This window comes from Dendrobates tinctorius, unplaced genomic scaffold (genome assembly GCF_039654945.1).
Source record: "Dendrobates tinctorius isolate UK_male_01 unplaced genomic scaffold, ASM3965494v1 ptg000133l, whole genome shotgun sequence".
In the NCBI taxonomy this organism is placed as follows: Eukaryota; Metazoa; Chordata; class Amphibia; order Anura; family Dendrobatidae; genus Dendrobates; species Dendrobates tinctorius.
Genome location: NW_027361801.1, coordinates 19,141,163 through 19,157,079, shown reverse-complemented (window position 1 = coordinate 19,157,079; position 15,917 = coordinate 19,141,163).

The following is a 15,917-nucleotide window of genomic DNA, read 5'->3' as shown; positions in this document are numbered from 1 at the left end:
GCATACTGGTTCGAGCTGATAGAAAGGCAACAGTGACTCAAATTGCCACCCGTTACAACCAAGGTAGGCAGAAGAGCATCTCTGAACGCACAGTGCGTCGAACTTTGAGGCAGATGGGCTACAGCAGCAGAAGACCACACTGGGTACCACTCCTCTCAGCTAAGAACAGGCATCTGATGGCTACTTTCAGCAGGATAATGCGCCATGTCATAAAGCTCGATTCATCTCAGATTGGTTTCTTGAACATGACAATGAGTTCACTGTACTCAAATGGCCTCCTCAGTCACCAGATCTCAATCCAATAGAGCATCTTTGGGATGTGGTGGAACGGGAGATTCGCATCAGGGATGTGCAGCCGACAAATCTGCGCCAACTGTGTGATGCCATCATGTCAATATGGTCCAAAATCTCTGAGGAATGCTTCCAGCACCTTGTTGAATCTCTGCCACGAAGAATTGAGGCAGTTCTGAAGGCAAAAGGGGGTCCAACCCGTTACTAGCATGGTGTACCTAATAAAGTGGCCAGTGAGTGTATATTCTATGTGTGTGTGTATATATTATATATATATATATATATATTGTTTTGTAAGCTGTCCGTGTGATTTTACAGTAGCCGCACATGAATTGCCGACTTTTCAAAGGACACTGATGCGTAAAAAAAAGAAAAAAAAAATCGGACAGCACCCGCATGGTCCGAGATACGCAGCATGCTGCGATTTTTTTCTCAGTCCGACTTCAGCTGAGAAAAAAAAAATTGCAGATGAGATGTCACCCATTGAATAACATTGGTCCAAGTGCAATCCGATATTTTATCGTATTGCATTCGTCCGTATTTCTCGTTAGTGAGAATGAGCCCTTACTAGGTTCTCGGTCTAATCATGGACTCATGGCTGTTTTGTTGTGGGGTCTCTTCTTTATACAGTATGGCATGTTGTCTGCTAGGGTCCCGCTGCCACTCCAGCATCTTCTCAAGTCATTCCTGAGATACAATATGAACATAAGGATGAGTGACCTCATGGAGATCAACATCCAACACTGCGGAGACACCATCACATGTTTCTCAACGCAGTGATCTAGAGCAATGCCCCCATCCCTTATGGGAAATATGCAAAAGCATGTAAATCAACAGCCGCGGAGACACCATCACATGTTTCTCAACGCAAGCAATGACTAGCCAGGTCTTTCCCCGGGAAGGAACAACCACGGGAAGGGCAGTCTCCAATGAAGGAAACCACCTATACCAAAACATGGTATCCATCCACAGACAGCTGTTTCGGGGTATTGCCCCTCATCAGTGTGGAGTAGGAAACTGGCTAGTAGGAGCAATGCCTAGTGAAAGGCTATGAACATAAGGATGAGTGACCTCATGGAGATCAACATCCAACACTGCGGAGACACCATCACATGTTTCTCAACGCAGTGATCTAGAGCAATGCCCCCATCCCTTATGGGAAATATGCAAAAGCATGTAAATCAACAGCCGCGGAGACACCATCACATGTTTCTCAACGCAAGCAATGACTAGCCAGGTCTTTCCCCGGGAAGGAACAACCACGGGAAGGGCAGTCTCCAATGAAGGAAACCACCTATACCAAAACATGGTATCCATCCACAGACAGCTGTTTCGGGGTATTGCCCCTCATCAGTGTGGAGTAGGAAACTGGCTAGTAGGAGCAATGCCTAGTGAAAGGCTATGAACATAAGGATGAGTGACCTCATGGAGATCAACATCCAACACTGCGGAGACACCATCACATGTTTCTCAACGCAGTGATCTAGAGCAATGCCCCCATCCCTTATGGGAAATATGCAAAAGCATGTAAATCAACAGCCGCGGAGACACCATCACATGTTTCTCAACGCAAGCAATGACTAGCCAGGTCTTTCCCCGGGAAGGAACAACCACGGGAAGGGCAGTCTCCAATGAAGGAAACCACCTATACCAAAACATGGTATCCATCCACAGACAGCTGTTTCGGGGTATTGCCCCTCATCAGTGTGGAGTAGGAAACTGGCTAGTAGGAGCAATGCCTAGTGAAAGGCTATGAACATAAGGATGAGTGACCTCACGGAGATCAACATCCAACACTGCGGAGACACCATCACATGTTTCTCAACGCAGTGATCTAGAGCAATGCCCCCATCCCTTATGGGAAATATGCAAAAGCATGTAAATCAACAGCCGCGGAGACACCATCACATGTTTCTCAACGCAAGCAATGACTAGCCAGGTCTTTCCCCGGGAAGGAACAACCACGGGAAGGGCAGTCTCCAATGAAGGAAACCACCTATACCAAAACATGGTATCCATCCACAGACAGCTGTTTCGGGGTATTGCCCCTCATCAGTGTGGAGTAGGAAACTGGCTAGTAGGAGCAATGCCTAGTGAAAGGCTATGAACATAAGGATGAGTGACCTCATGGAGATCAACATCCAACACTGCGGAGACACCATCACATGTTTCTCAACGCAGTGATCTAGAGCAATGCCCCCATCCCTTATGGGAAATATGCAAAAGCATGTAAATCAACAGCCGCGGAGACACCATCACATGTTTCTCAACGCAAGCAATGACTAGCCAGGTCTTTCCCCGGGAAGGAACAACCACGGGAAGGGCAGTCTCCAATGAAGGAAACCACCTATACCAAAACATGGTATCCATCCACAGACAGCTGTTTCGGGGTATTGCCCCTCATCAGTGTGGAGTAGGAAACTGGCTAGTAGGAGCAATGCCTAGTGAAAGGCTATGAACATAAGGATGAGTGACCTCATGGAGATCAACATCCAACACTGCGGAGACACCATCACATGTTTCTCAACGCAGTGATCTAGAGCAATGCCCCCATCCCTTATGGGAAATATGCAAAAGCATGTAAATCAACAGCCGCGGAGACACCATCACATGTTTCTCAACGCAAGCAATGACTAGCCAGGTCTTTCCCCGGGAAGGAACAACCACGGGAAGGGCAGTCTCCAATGAAGGAAACCACCTATACCAAAACATGGTATCCATCCACAGACAGCTGTTTCGGGGTATTGCCCCTCATCAGTGTGGAGTAGGAAACTGGCTAGTAGGAGCAATGCCTAGTGAAAGGCTATGAACATAAGGATGAGTGACCTCATGGAGATCAACATCCAACACTGCGGAGACACCATCACATGTTTCTCAACGCAGTGATCTAGAGCAATGCCCCCATCCCTTATGGGAAATATGCAAAAGCATGTAAATCAACAGCCGCGGAGACACCATCACATGTTTCTCAACGCAAGCAATGACTAGCCAGGTCTTTCCCCGGGAAGGAACAACCACGGGAAGGGCAGTCTCCAATGAAGGAAACCACCTATACCAAAACATGGTATCCATCCACAGACAGCTGTTTCGGGGTATTGCCCCTCATCAGTGTGGAGTAGGAAACTGGCTAGTAGGAGCAATGCCTAGTGAAAGGCTATGAACATAAGGATGAGTGACCTCATGGAGATCAACATCCAACACTGCGGAGACACCATCACATGTTTCTCAACGCAGTGATCTAGAGCAATGCCCCCATCCCTTATGGGAAATATGCAAAAGCATGTAAATCAACAGCCGCGGAGACACCATCACATGTTTCTCAACGCAAGCAATGACTAGCCAGGTCTTTCCCCGGGAAGGAACAACCACGGGAAGGGCAGTCTCCAATGAAGGAAACCACCTATACCAAAACATGGTATCCATCCACAGACAGCTGTTTCGGGGTATTGCCCCTCATCAGTGTGGAGTAGGAAACTGGCTAGTAGGAGCAATGCCTAGCGAAAGGCTATGAACATAAGGATGAGTGACCTCATGGAGATCAACATCCAACACTGCGGAGACACCATCACATGTTTCTCAACGCAGTGATCTAGAGCAATGCCCCCATCCCTTATGGGAAATATGCAAAAGCATGTAAATCAACAGCCGCGGAGACACCATCACATGTTTCTCAACGCAAGCAATGACTAGCCAGGTCTGTCCCCGGGAAGGAACAACCACGGGAAGGGCAGTCTCCAATGAAGGAAACCACCTATACCAAAACATGGTATCCATCCACAGACAGCTGTTTCGGGGTATTGCCCCTCATCAGTGTGGAGTAGGAAACTGGCTAGTAGGAGCAATGCCTAGTGAAAGGCTATGAACATAAGGATGAGTGACCTCATGGAGATCAACATCCAACACTGCGGAGACACCATCACATGTTTCTCAACGCAGTGATCTAGAGCAATGCCCCCATCCCTTATGGGAAATATGCAAAAGCATGTAAATCAACAGCCGCGGAGACACCATCACATGTTTCTCAACGCAAGCAATGACTAGCCAGGTCTTTCCCCGGGAAGGAGCAACCACGGGAAGGGCAGTCTCCAATGAAGGAAACCACCTATACCAAAACATGGTATCCATCCACAGACAGCTGTTTCGGGGTATTGCCCCTCATCAGTGTGGAGTAGGAAACTGGCTAGTAGGAGCAATGCCTAGTGAAAGGCTATGAACATAAGGATGAGTGACCTCATGGAGATCAACATCCAACACTGCGGAGACACCATCACATGTTTCTCAACGCAGTGATCTAGAGCAATGCCCCCATCCCTTATGGGAAATATGCAAAAGCATGTAAATCAACAGCCGCGGAGACACCATCACATGTTTCTCAACGCAAGCAATGACTAGCCAGGTCTACTGCGTTGAGAAACATGTGATGGTGTCTCCGCAGTGTTGGATGTTGATCTCCATGAGGTCACTCATCCTTATGTTCATAGCCTTTCACTAGGCATTGCTCCTACTAGCCAGTTTCCTACTCCACACTGATGAGGGGCAATACCCCGAAACAGCTGTCTGTGGATGGATACCATGTTTTGGTATAGGTGGTTTCCTTCATTGGAGACTGCCCTTCCCGTGGTTGTTCCTTCCCGGGGAAAGACCTGGCTAGTCATTGCTTGCGTTGAGAAACATGTGATGGTGTCTCCGCGGCTGTTGATTTACATGCTTTTGCATATTTCCCATAAGGGATGGGGGCATTGCTCTAGATCACTGCGTTGAGAAACATGTGATGGTGTCTCCGCAGTGTTGGATGTTGATCTCCATGAGGTCACTCATCCTTATGTTCATAGCCTTTCACTAGGCATTGCTCCTACTAGCCAGTTTCCTACTCCACACTGATGAGGGGCAATACCCCGAAACAGCTGTCTGTGGATGGATACCATGTTTTGGTATAGGTGGTTTCCTTCATTGGAGACTGCCCTTCCCGTGGTTGTTCCTTCCCGGGGAAAGACCTGGCTAGTCATTGCTTGCGTTGAGAAACATGTGATGGTGTCTCCGCGGCTGTTGATTTACATTCCTGAGATACAGTCATGAAAAAAAATAGAAAAAAAAAGTCAAATTGGACAACATTTCACCCAAAACACCAAAAAATGGGCTGTACAAAATTGTTGGCACCTTTCCAAAATTGAGGGTAAACTGTTTCAAACATGTGATGCTCATTCAAACTCACCTGTGGCAAGTAACAGGTGCGGGTAATATGAAAATCACACCTGAAACCAGATCAAAAGGGTGGAAGTTGACTCATTCTTTACACTATGCTTAATGTGGCACACACAGACACACAGAGAATAGAAAGATAAGAGAACTTTCTGAGGACTTGAGAACCAAAATAGTTGAACAATATCAACAATCTCAAGGTTACATGTCCATCTCCAAAGATCTTGATGTTCCTTTGTCCACGGTGCATAACATAGCCAATAACTTTACAACTTTGCACTGTAGATAATCTCCCTGGATGTTGATGGCAGAGAAATTGATGAAAGGTTGCAATGCAGGACAATCTGGAAGGTTGTTAAGCAGTCCTAATCAAGTTCCCAAGAAATCCAAGCTGTCCTGCAGGCTCAGAGTGTATCAGCGTCAGCACAAACTGTCGATGACGCGCCCGAGGGGCTGTGGGATACTCAGTACCGAGCCTGCTAACTTCAATGGGAGATTTCACAGTGGCGGTGACCTGGTCCGTGGTCCCTGGCGGTCATGTAAAAGGGGTAGAATTGAATGGGGATAAAGTTTATTTAGAGATTTGTGACGCCAGTTGGAGTGTTCGACTGTAGTATAGCCAGCACTGCAGATGATCCCTGGGGGAGTAGATGGTGATGGCAGTGCAGATGTTAAACCCTCTCCAACCAGGGCAGACCCCCAGAGATTGTGATGCAGGTAGAAGGCATGGAGTAATAAGGCAGGAGACAAGAAAAGTCACTTTATCATTTACTGTAGATCAGGTGCAGTTCAGAGGAAATATTACAACTCTCACCAGGTTACAGTCTGCTCTGGAGAATGGGAGTTATCTTTCCTTGCTGTGACTCACTGTAACTTCCTGCTATTCTAATCCCTTCTGGGACTAAGGCTTCCCGGAGTTTAGAACTTCCCAGTATTGCCTCTACTCACTGTGTATTTCGCCTTCAGCAACTTGCAGCTTGAATCCTTTGTGAAGCAGCTCATGTTCCCACTTGCACTATACTTCACTGATCCTAGGTTATTGCAGTATTTCTGAGAGAAAACACATTTCTGCTGGTCGTATAATCCCACGCAGTCTCTCAGCTTACCACCCTGCTCTGAAAGCATGGATGGTCTAGGGGCTGGCACCATGATGCTTCTTAGCTCTCACTCCTAGATCGAGCACATGTCTAATGGCTCCCAAGAGCGTTCTTCTCCACACTGAAAACAACAAGTCTCGACTCCTCCCTCTGGATGCTGCAATTCCGCCCGGATCATTCTCTCCCTTGCTTTTTCTCTTCCACTACCCCTGCTATCCACTCAGCCTGTTCTTGGGTGGTGGGGGGTTGTCGGAGCCTCCCCCAAATACATCCCGAGCAGTAGGGACCTTTACTCAGCGGGTCAGGGAGAAACATGTCCTCGGGATCTTCTTACGGGATGTACGTCCCCCAGTGGCTGCCCGGTCACTGCTCTGCAAGAGTCTCCAGTCTCTTCCATTTCATGAGGTCGAGGCAGCCACAAAAGGAACGCTACATGCTCCACGTCTCGGTCTCCTACAGAAATGGCGCTGATCTGTCCAGCACCAGAAGTCCTGCTTCTGGACCCTGCTCATTCTCAGGTGGGGTCAATTCCGGTAACTCCTTACAGTATACTAATAATGTTTCCCTTTTTACTTATAAAACACTTACTCCTATATATTATAACGGAGTTCCTGCATTAACCCCGCTATTCTACACATTGTTGTATCACAGTACATAAGGATTTTATACATACACATTGAATTCCTAAAAATAATACTGTTCATATTAAACTTATGCATACAGTGATTATATTCAGGGCAGGAACGGGGCAGGCAGTCCACATCCTCACACCTACAGTCAAATATGGGTGTCTTGACTGTGTGCAAGGCAGCATGAAATATGAAGATCAAAGGATTTTCGGTCGCAATGTAGTTCTCAGTGTAAAAAACTGGGTTTGTGTCCTAGATCATGGTCTTCCAGCAGCACAATGACTCAGGACCGGACTGGGACAAAAAAAAAGCAGCCATGTCACACAAACCCCACCAGCCCACAAACTATAACACTCCTCACCCCGATCAGAGAATTTTACTTTACTTTGTCATGCCCCTCACTCTCCTAAATGGAGATATTTGAAGACCCACATGTGAATGACGCTACAGTGCATGTTCTGTCCAACAATAAGTAAGGGTTACCTCTCCATAGTAACAGGAATAAAGTGCCAGTGCATAATAACACACTCCCCAGAAGCCATACCAAGTTAATCGCTAACCATAAGAGTCAAGTACAACATATGATGTCCAACAACATATAGAGGATGGCTTACCAGGGCAATAATAACCATATGGTGGTGACCCCCAGCATGATGTGGACCCCGACACGCATTTCGCTGGTGGAATGCCAATTTATCAAGGGGATACAGAATATGATGGGCCCCATATAATGTTCCAGTATATGATGGGCCCTATACATTGCTCCAAACAGATGGGCCCCATATAATGCTTCACATATAATGGGTCCCATATGATGCTCCATATATAATGGGCTCCATATGATGCTCCATATATAATGGGCCCCTCATGATGCTCCATATAATGCTCCAGTGTATGATGGGCCCCATATGATGCTCCAGTGTATGATGGACCCCATATATTGCTCAAAACAAACAAAAAAAACCTAAAATCCTCACCTCTCCTTGCTGTCCTCAACGTCGGCGTCTTCCGGCTCTCTGCACTGTGACTGTTTAGGCAGAGGACGCACAAACATGACGTCACTGCACCCTGTGACCTGAAACGTCACAGTCAGAAGACGCTGCAGCGGAGGCGCGGGAAGAGGTAAGTATCGCAAGTGCCCTGGCCCTGAGCAAGTGGGGGAGGGGTGGACTCTTTTTTTTTAGCCCATGTGGCAACATTTCAGTTCCACAGCAGAGAAAGGTTATGCTATGGATCTGAAACGTTGCCACATGGGCTAATAAAGAGTCTGCCACTTTTTTTCACAACTAATTGGATGAATTGAATTGAATGAAGATATATATACACACATATAACCAGATACTGAGAATTACACCATGTACAGTTGTGGCCAAAAGTATTGACACCCCTGCAATTCTGTCAGATAATACTCAGTTTCTTCCTGAAAATGATTGCAATAACAAATTCTTTGGTATTATTATCTTCATTTAATTTGTCTTAAATGAAAAAACACAAAAGAGAATAAAGCAAAAAGCAAAACATTGATCATTTCACACAAAACTCCAAAAATGGGCCAGACAAAAGTATTGGCACCCTCAGCCTAATACTTGGTTGCACAACCTTTACCCAAAATAACTGCGACCAACCGCTTCCGGTAACCATCAATGAGTTTCTTACAATGCTCTGCTGGAATTTTAGACCATTCTTCTTTGGCAAACTGCTCCAGATCCCTGATATTTGAAGGGTGCCTTCTCGAAACTGCCATGTTTAGATCTCTCCACAGGTGTTCTATGGGATTCAGGTCTGGACTCATTGCTGGCCACCTTAGAAGTCTCCAGTGCTTTCTCTCAAACCATTTTCTAGTGCTTTTTGAAGTGTGTTTTGGGTCATTGTCCTACTGGAAGACCCATGACCTCTGAGGGAGACCCAGCTTTCTCAAACTGGGCCCTACATTATGCTGCAAAATTTGTTGGTAGTCTTCTGACTTAATTTGCCATGCACACGGTCAAGCAGTCCAGTGCCAGAGGCAGAAAAGCAACCCCAAAACATCAGGGAACCTCCGTCATGTTTGACTGTAGGGACCGTGTTCTTTTCTTTGAATGCCTCTTTTTTTTCCTGTAAACTCTATGTTGATGCCTTTGCCCAAAAAGCTCTACTTTTGTCTCATCTGACCAGAGAACATTCTTCCAAAACGTTTTAGGCTTTTTCAGGTAAGTTTTGGCAAACTCCAGCCTGGCTTTTTTATGTCTCGGGGTAAGAAGTGGGGTCTTCCTGGGTTTCCTACCATACAGTCCCTTTTCATTCAGACGCCGACGGATAGTACGGGTTGACACTGTTGTACCCTTGGACTGCAGAGCAGCTTGAACTTGTTTGGATGTTAGTCGAGGTTCTTTATCCAACATCCGCACAATCTTGCGTTGAAATCTCTTTTCAATTTTTCTTTTCCGTCCACATCTAGGGAGGTTAGTCACAGTGCCATGGGCTTTAAACTTTTTGATGACACTGCGCACGGTAGACACAGGAACATTCAGGTCTTTGGAGATGGACTTGTAGCCTTGAGATTGCTCATGCTTCCTCACAATTTGGTTTCTCAAGTCCTCAGATAGTTCTTTGGTCATCTTTCTTTTCTCCATGCTCAATGTGGTACACACAAGGACACAGGACAGAGGTTGAGTCAACTTTAATCCATGTCAACTGGCTGCAAGTGTGATTTAGTTATTGCCAACACCTGTTAGGTGCCACAGGTAAGTTACAGGTGCTGTTAATTACACATATTAGAGAAGCATCACATGATTTTTCGAACAGTGCCAATAATTTTGTCCACCCTCTTTTTTTATGTTTGGTGTGGAATTATTTCCAATTTGGCTTTAGGACAATTCTTTTTGTGTTTTTTTCATTTAAGACAAATTAAATGAAGATAATAATACCAAAGAATTTGTGTTTGCAATCATTTTCAGGAAGAAACTGAGTATTATCTGACAGAATTGCAGGGGTGTCAATACTTTTGGCCACAACTGTATACAGGGCAGGAGAAGTATACACAGTCCTCAGAGTTGGGGAACATTGCTTGAGCAGAAGAAATCAACTGTTTTTACAGGATAACCTTGTATGTGGCTTGATACATACGTCCTTCGCAAAGATTAATCTGCCCAATTCCAGCTTTGCTGAAGCATCCCCAGATCATCACCGATCCTCCACCAATTTCACAGTGGGTGCAAGACACTGTGGCTTGTACGCCTCTCCAGGTCTCCATCTAACCATTGTATGACCAGGTGTGGGGCAAAGCTGATAATTAGACTCATCAGAGAAGTTTACCGTACTCCAGTCCTCTATGATCCAATCCTTATGGTCTTTGGCAAACTTTAGCCTGGCTCTCCTTTGCTTCTCATTGATGAAAGGCTTTTTTCTAGCTTTTACATGACTTGAGCCCTACCTCTAGGAGCCTGTTTCAAACTGTTCTTGCTGTGCACTTCACCCCAGCTGCCATTTGCCATTTCTTTTGTAGGTCATTAGATGTCATCCTGTGGTTGCTGAGTGACATTTGAGTATGATGATGGTCATCCCAGTCAGTGGAGAGTCGTTTTCACCCTCTGCCGGTCTGTAGCTTTGTTGTCCCCAGTGTCTGCTGCTTTACCTTGTTGTAATGGAATGCTGTCTTAGAAATTTTAATGATGGAGGCAACATGACGCTCACTGTATCCCTCTGCTAGTAAAGCCAGAATTGAGCCCATTTTTTCCTCACTCAAGACTTTTCTTTTCAGCTCCTTTGGCAGGGTAGTTATTTTTTCATTTCTATTATTTTTGGGATACTACTAGCACGTGTTTTGCCATCCAGCTTGTCCTATTGCAAGAGGATTGTGAACACCGCAGCAGGGTTTTTTATACTTTCCTTCGTTAAACAATATTTGGTTCAGGTGATCACCTAATCAGAAGCACATTAAGTAGAATGAGGTGTCCTCTGGTTGGAATTCAACTGACACTGGAATGGGATGGCTGTCAGAAATGGAGAGAAGTTGATTTTTAGAAAACGATGCAGTGGTCTCTTAATTTTTGCCAGAGCTGTATGTATGTATGTATATATATATATATATATATATATATATATATATATATATGTTATAATGTACAGATATATAAACACAGTGTTATACTATATTATGTTAGGCGACTGTTGTATATACATTATATAGATGATACTGTGACTGGTGCGTAGTCGCAGATCACCTGTGTAACATACATACAGCAGTATCACCCATATATTGTATTTATAGGTCACAGTATACCCACAGTATACCCTATATAATGTATACCCTATATGCTGTATACACATTATATAGGTGATACTGTGATTATACACAGATTTAGCAGCCAGTATCACCTATATAATGTATATCTAGTAGAGTCGCAGTATCACCTATATACTGTATATAGACTGCTGTATATACATTATATAGGTGATACTGGGATTATACACAGATTTAGCAGCCAGCATCACCTATATACTCTGTATACAGCAATCTATATACATTATACAGGTGACAGTGCAAGTGCTGTACATACATAAAACAACGTTTCCATATTGGGAATCACCCAGGTCCCTGAGATGGGGGGGGATGAAGAGTTGAGGTGCACCCATTGTCGGGCGCGCACAGGAGCGGGTCCCTGGCTCGGACGGTGAGTAGAGCAGGAACCAATAAAGAAGGGGGGACATATGGCATGGGGGGGCGGGAGGACAGGCATCGCAGGGATGACAAATAGATCCCCGGGTGGACACAGATTACTGGGGGGGTGGCACGAAGATCACAGGGAATGGCACGAAGATCACGGAGAGGTGGGCACAGAAATCACAGGAGGGCACATAGCTGGAGGGCACGGAGATCACAAAGGGGAACATAGCTAGGGGGGCACATAGATGGAGGGTACAGATCACAGGGGGCACAGAGATCACATGGGAGCACAAATATCACAAGTGGTACAGGGATCATAGGGGGCACATATATCACAGGGGGGCAGAAAGATGGGAGCCACAGATCACAGGGGTGCATATAGCTGGGGGGCAGAGAGATCACAGGGGGACACATAGCTGGGGGCACAGAAATCACAGGTGGCACATAGTTGGGGGGGCACAGGGATCAAAGGGGACATAGCTATGGGGCACAGATCACATGGGAGAACATAGCTGGGAGGCAAAGAGATCACAGGGGGGCATATAATTGGGGGCACAGAGATTATACTAGGGCACATAGGTGGGGGGACAGAGATGACAGGGGGGCACATAGCTGAGGGGCACAGATCACCCGCAGAAAGTCACAGAAATCAACAGCAGACAGGCACTGAGCTGCCGGCACAGAGATCGCTCTGGACTCTCTGGCAGCAGCTCCTCTTCCGGGACAGGAAGACGGGAGCACATTGGGAGCTAACCCCACCCACCCCGATGACATCATCATTCATGTGCAGGCAGCGTTCTGTAATGAGCACTGCGTGCACTTAGGGGTTAAAGGGCCGGAAGCTGGCAGGATACGGCTGTCACCCGAGCATTGCGGGCTCCAGGGACCTGCCCGTGGCCCGCGGGCCGGAGGTTCCCCACCACTGTTTTAAAGGGCCAGTGGCCCACTTTCTATTACTGAGCTGCCAACCCACCACGCAGATTAGCAATCCGAGCCTGCAATGACCCCAAACATATTTCAAGAAGCGCCCAGAAATGTATAGAAACAAAGCAGTGGAGAGTTCTGAAGTGGCCTGCAATAAGTCTGGATCTAAATCCCATTGAACACCTGTAGAGAGAGATCTTAAAAGTGCTGTTGGGAGAAGGCGTCTTCAAATATTAGAGATCTGGAGCGGTTTGCAAAAGAAGAGTGGTCCAAAATTCCAGCTGAGAGGTGTGGAGCTTGTTGACGGTTATAGGAAGTGATTGATTGCAGTTATTTATTCCAAAGGATGTGCAACCAAATATTAAGTTGAGGGTGCCAACAATTTTGTTCTGCCCATTTTTATTAGTTTTTTTATGCAATGATGTCAAATTTGCCTTTTTTCCTCATTTTTTTGTGTTGTTCAAATACACACAAAGAAAATAAACATGTATAACCAAACATATGTAATTGCAATAATTTTCTGGGAGAAATACCTCATTTTCTAGAACAATTTCAAGGGTACCAACACTTTCTGCCATTAATGTATACCAGAGATCTACCTTGCACTCAAGGATTTCTACTGTTTAGGATATGTCCATCTGATGCAATATTAATAAAGCGCCCACTGATGAGGGGTTGCATAAAACCTGGTTGTCAATTTATATATTTTCAGGAGGAATATGTGAGGAACATCACAGTTTTAAGGCATTAGTCTCACTATTATATAGGAAATACAATGGCAGGAGAGTTAATGGTCTCCTTAAAGGGATTGTCTGAGAGAAAACAAAAAAAATCTATATTTTTAACATGGATTGATTACAAATAATTAGGAGATGGGCAAACCCGAACAGTGAAGTTTGGGGTCCATACCGAACACCTAGTACCCATGCACGGACCCCGAACATGGACTTCTCAAGGAAGTCTGTGTTACTGTTTTGGGTTCAGCACCCCGAATATCTGAATATCAGCCGTTTCCCAAGCTGTCATTTGTGTGACAGCGCAAGAAACACCGGCGGCTGTCATCGGCAGTAAGTTAGTTACCGCTGGTCAGAACGCTGCAAGTTCCCATGCTATCAGATGACAGCATGATATGAGGTCTATTATATATTGTTTGTATTAGGGCAGCCCACTGAGAATATCACCCGAAGCCCACAAAAACCTGGAGCCGGCCCTGGAGACGACGCACATGAAGATCAACGCTGGCTGCAGCTGTGACAAGGCCGCGCGCTGACATCACGTAGCAGTTAGGTTAAATGGGTTCCAGCCTATCAGAAGCCGCATGCTGGCACCTGCAGCTTTTGATAGCAGCAACATTGAAAAGCCTCGGCCTATGTGACGTCAGCACGAGAGCCCTGTCACAGCTCCAGTCGGCGGCCATTTTCACGGCCACAATGAATATGAAGCTACACGAGGACGCCTGGGAGCGCAGGAAGGTGAGAAGAATCTTTTTTTTTTCCCTCTGTGTGATTCGACAGGGTTGTGGACATAAGAGCTGACATAGGGGCCCTGCATTGGGTCATTATTAAAGTGGACATGGGACCCTGGACAAGGTGACATAGGGGCTGAGGATGGGGACATTATTTCTGGAAAGGGCCCATGATGGTGACCTTATTAAAGTGGACATTGTGGTCCAGTATGGGAACAACATAGGGGCCTAGGATGAGGACATTAAATAAAGGGGTCCAGGATCTGGAACCTTATTAAATAAAGGGATGATAATTACTGTACCGGGGTTAGGATGAGCAACATACATTATTGGTTTATGATGTTAAGTGGGGACATAATTACTGTAGGGGCCAATCAGTGAACATTATTACTGCTGTCATTTAAGTTACTGTATATACTCGATTATAAGCCAACCCAAGTATAAGCCGAGGCACCTAATTTTGCTACGAAAAACTGGGTAAGCCTATTGACTTGAGTATAAGCCGGGTATGCATTGTCCCCTCATCCCTGTCCTGCTCTGTGTAGCTCCCCCTGTCCTGTGTTGCTCCCCTTGTTGTATACATGGCTCACTGGATGGCTCAGCTCCCCCCATCCCATCGTTGTGTGCACGGTGGGCTCCCTCATCCCATCCTTGTATGCATGGCTCGGCTCCCCCCCGTCCTCCTCGTGCCATCGCGCATGTCCCTGCATCTCCATTGTCCCGGCGCGGCAGCTCTTCCTGTGCTCAGCGATCACGTGGTATCGCTTATTAAGGTAATGAATATGCGCTCCACGCCTATGGGAGTGGAGATGTGTGCATATTCATTACATTAATGAGCGGCGGTACCTCGTGTCTGCTCAGCACAGGGGAAGAGCTGCCGCACCGGGACAACGGAGATGCAGGGATGTTCAGCGATGGCGTGAGGAGGGCGAGTATGATGTCACAGTCACCGACTCCTGCCGCTGCACCCCTGCTGGCTTTCTGGACAATGACTCGTGTATAAGCCCAGGGGGGGGCATTTTAAGCACAAAAAAAGTGCTGAAAATTTCGGCTTATAGAGTTGTAGACAAAAGTATTGACACCCCTGCAATTCTGTCAGATAATATTCAGTTTCTTCCTGAAAATGATTGCAAACACAAATTCTTTGGTATTATTATCTTCATTTAATTTGTCTTAAATGAAAAAACACAAAAGAGAATGAAGCAAAAAGCAAAACATTGATCATTTCACACAAAACTCCAAAAATGGGCCAGACAAAAGTATTGGCACCCTCAGCCTAATACTTGGTTGCACAACCTTTAGCCAAAATAACTGCGACCAACCGCTTCCGGTAACCATCAATGAGTTTCTTACAATGCTCTGCTGGAATTTTAGACCATTCTTCTTTGGCAACTGCTCCAGGTCCCTGATATTTGAAGGGTGCCTTCTCCAAACTGCCATTTTTAGATCTCTCCACAGGTGTTCTATGGGATTCAGGTCTGGACTCATTGCTGGCCACCTTAGAAGTCTCCAGTGCTTTCTCTCAAACCATTTTCTAGTGCTTTTAGAAGTGTGTTTTGGGTCATTGTCCTACTGGAAGACCCATGACCTCTGAGGGAGACCAAGCTTTCTCACGCTGGGCCCTACATTATGCTGCAAGATTTGTTGGTAGTCTACAGACTTCATAA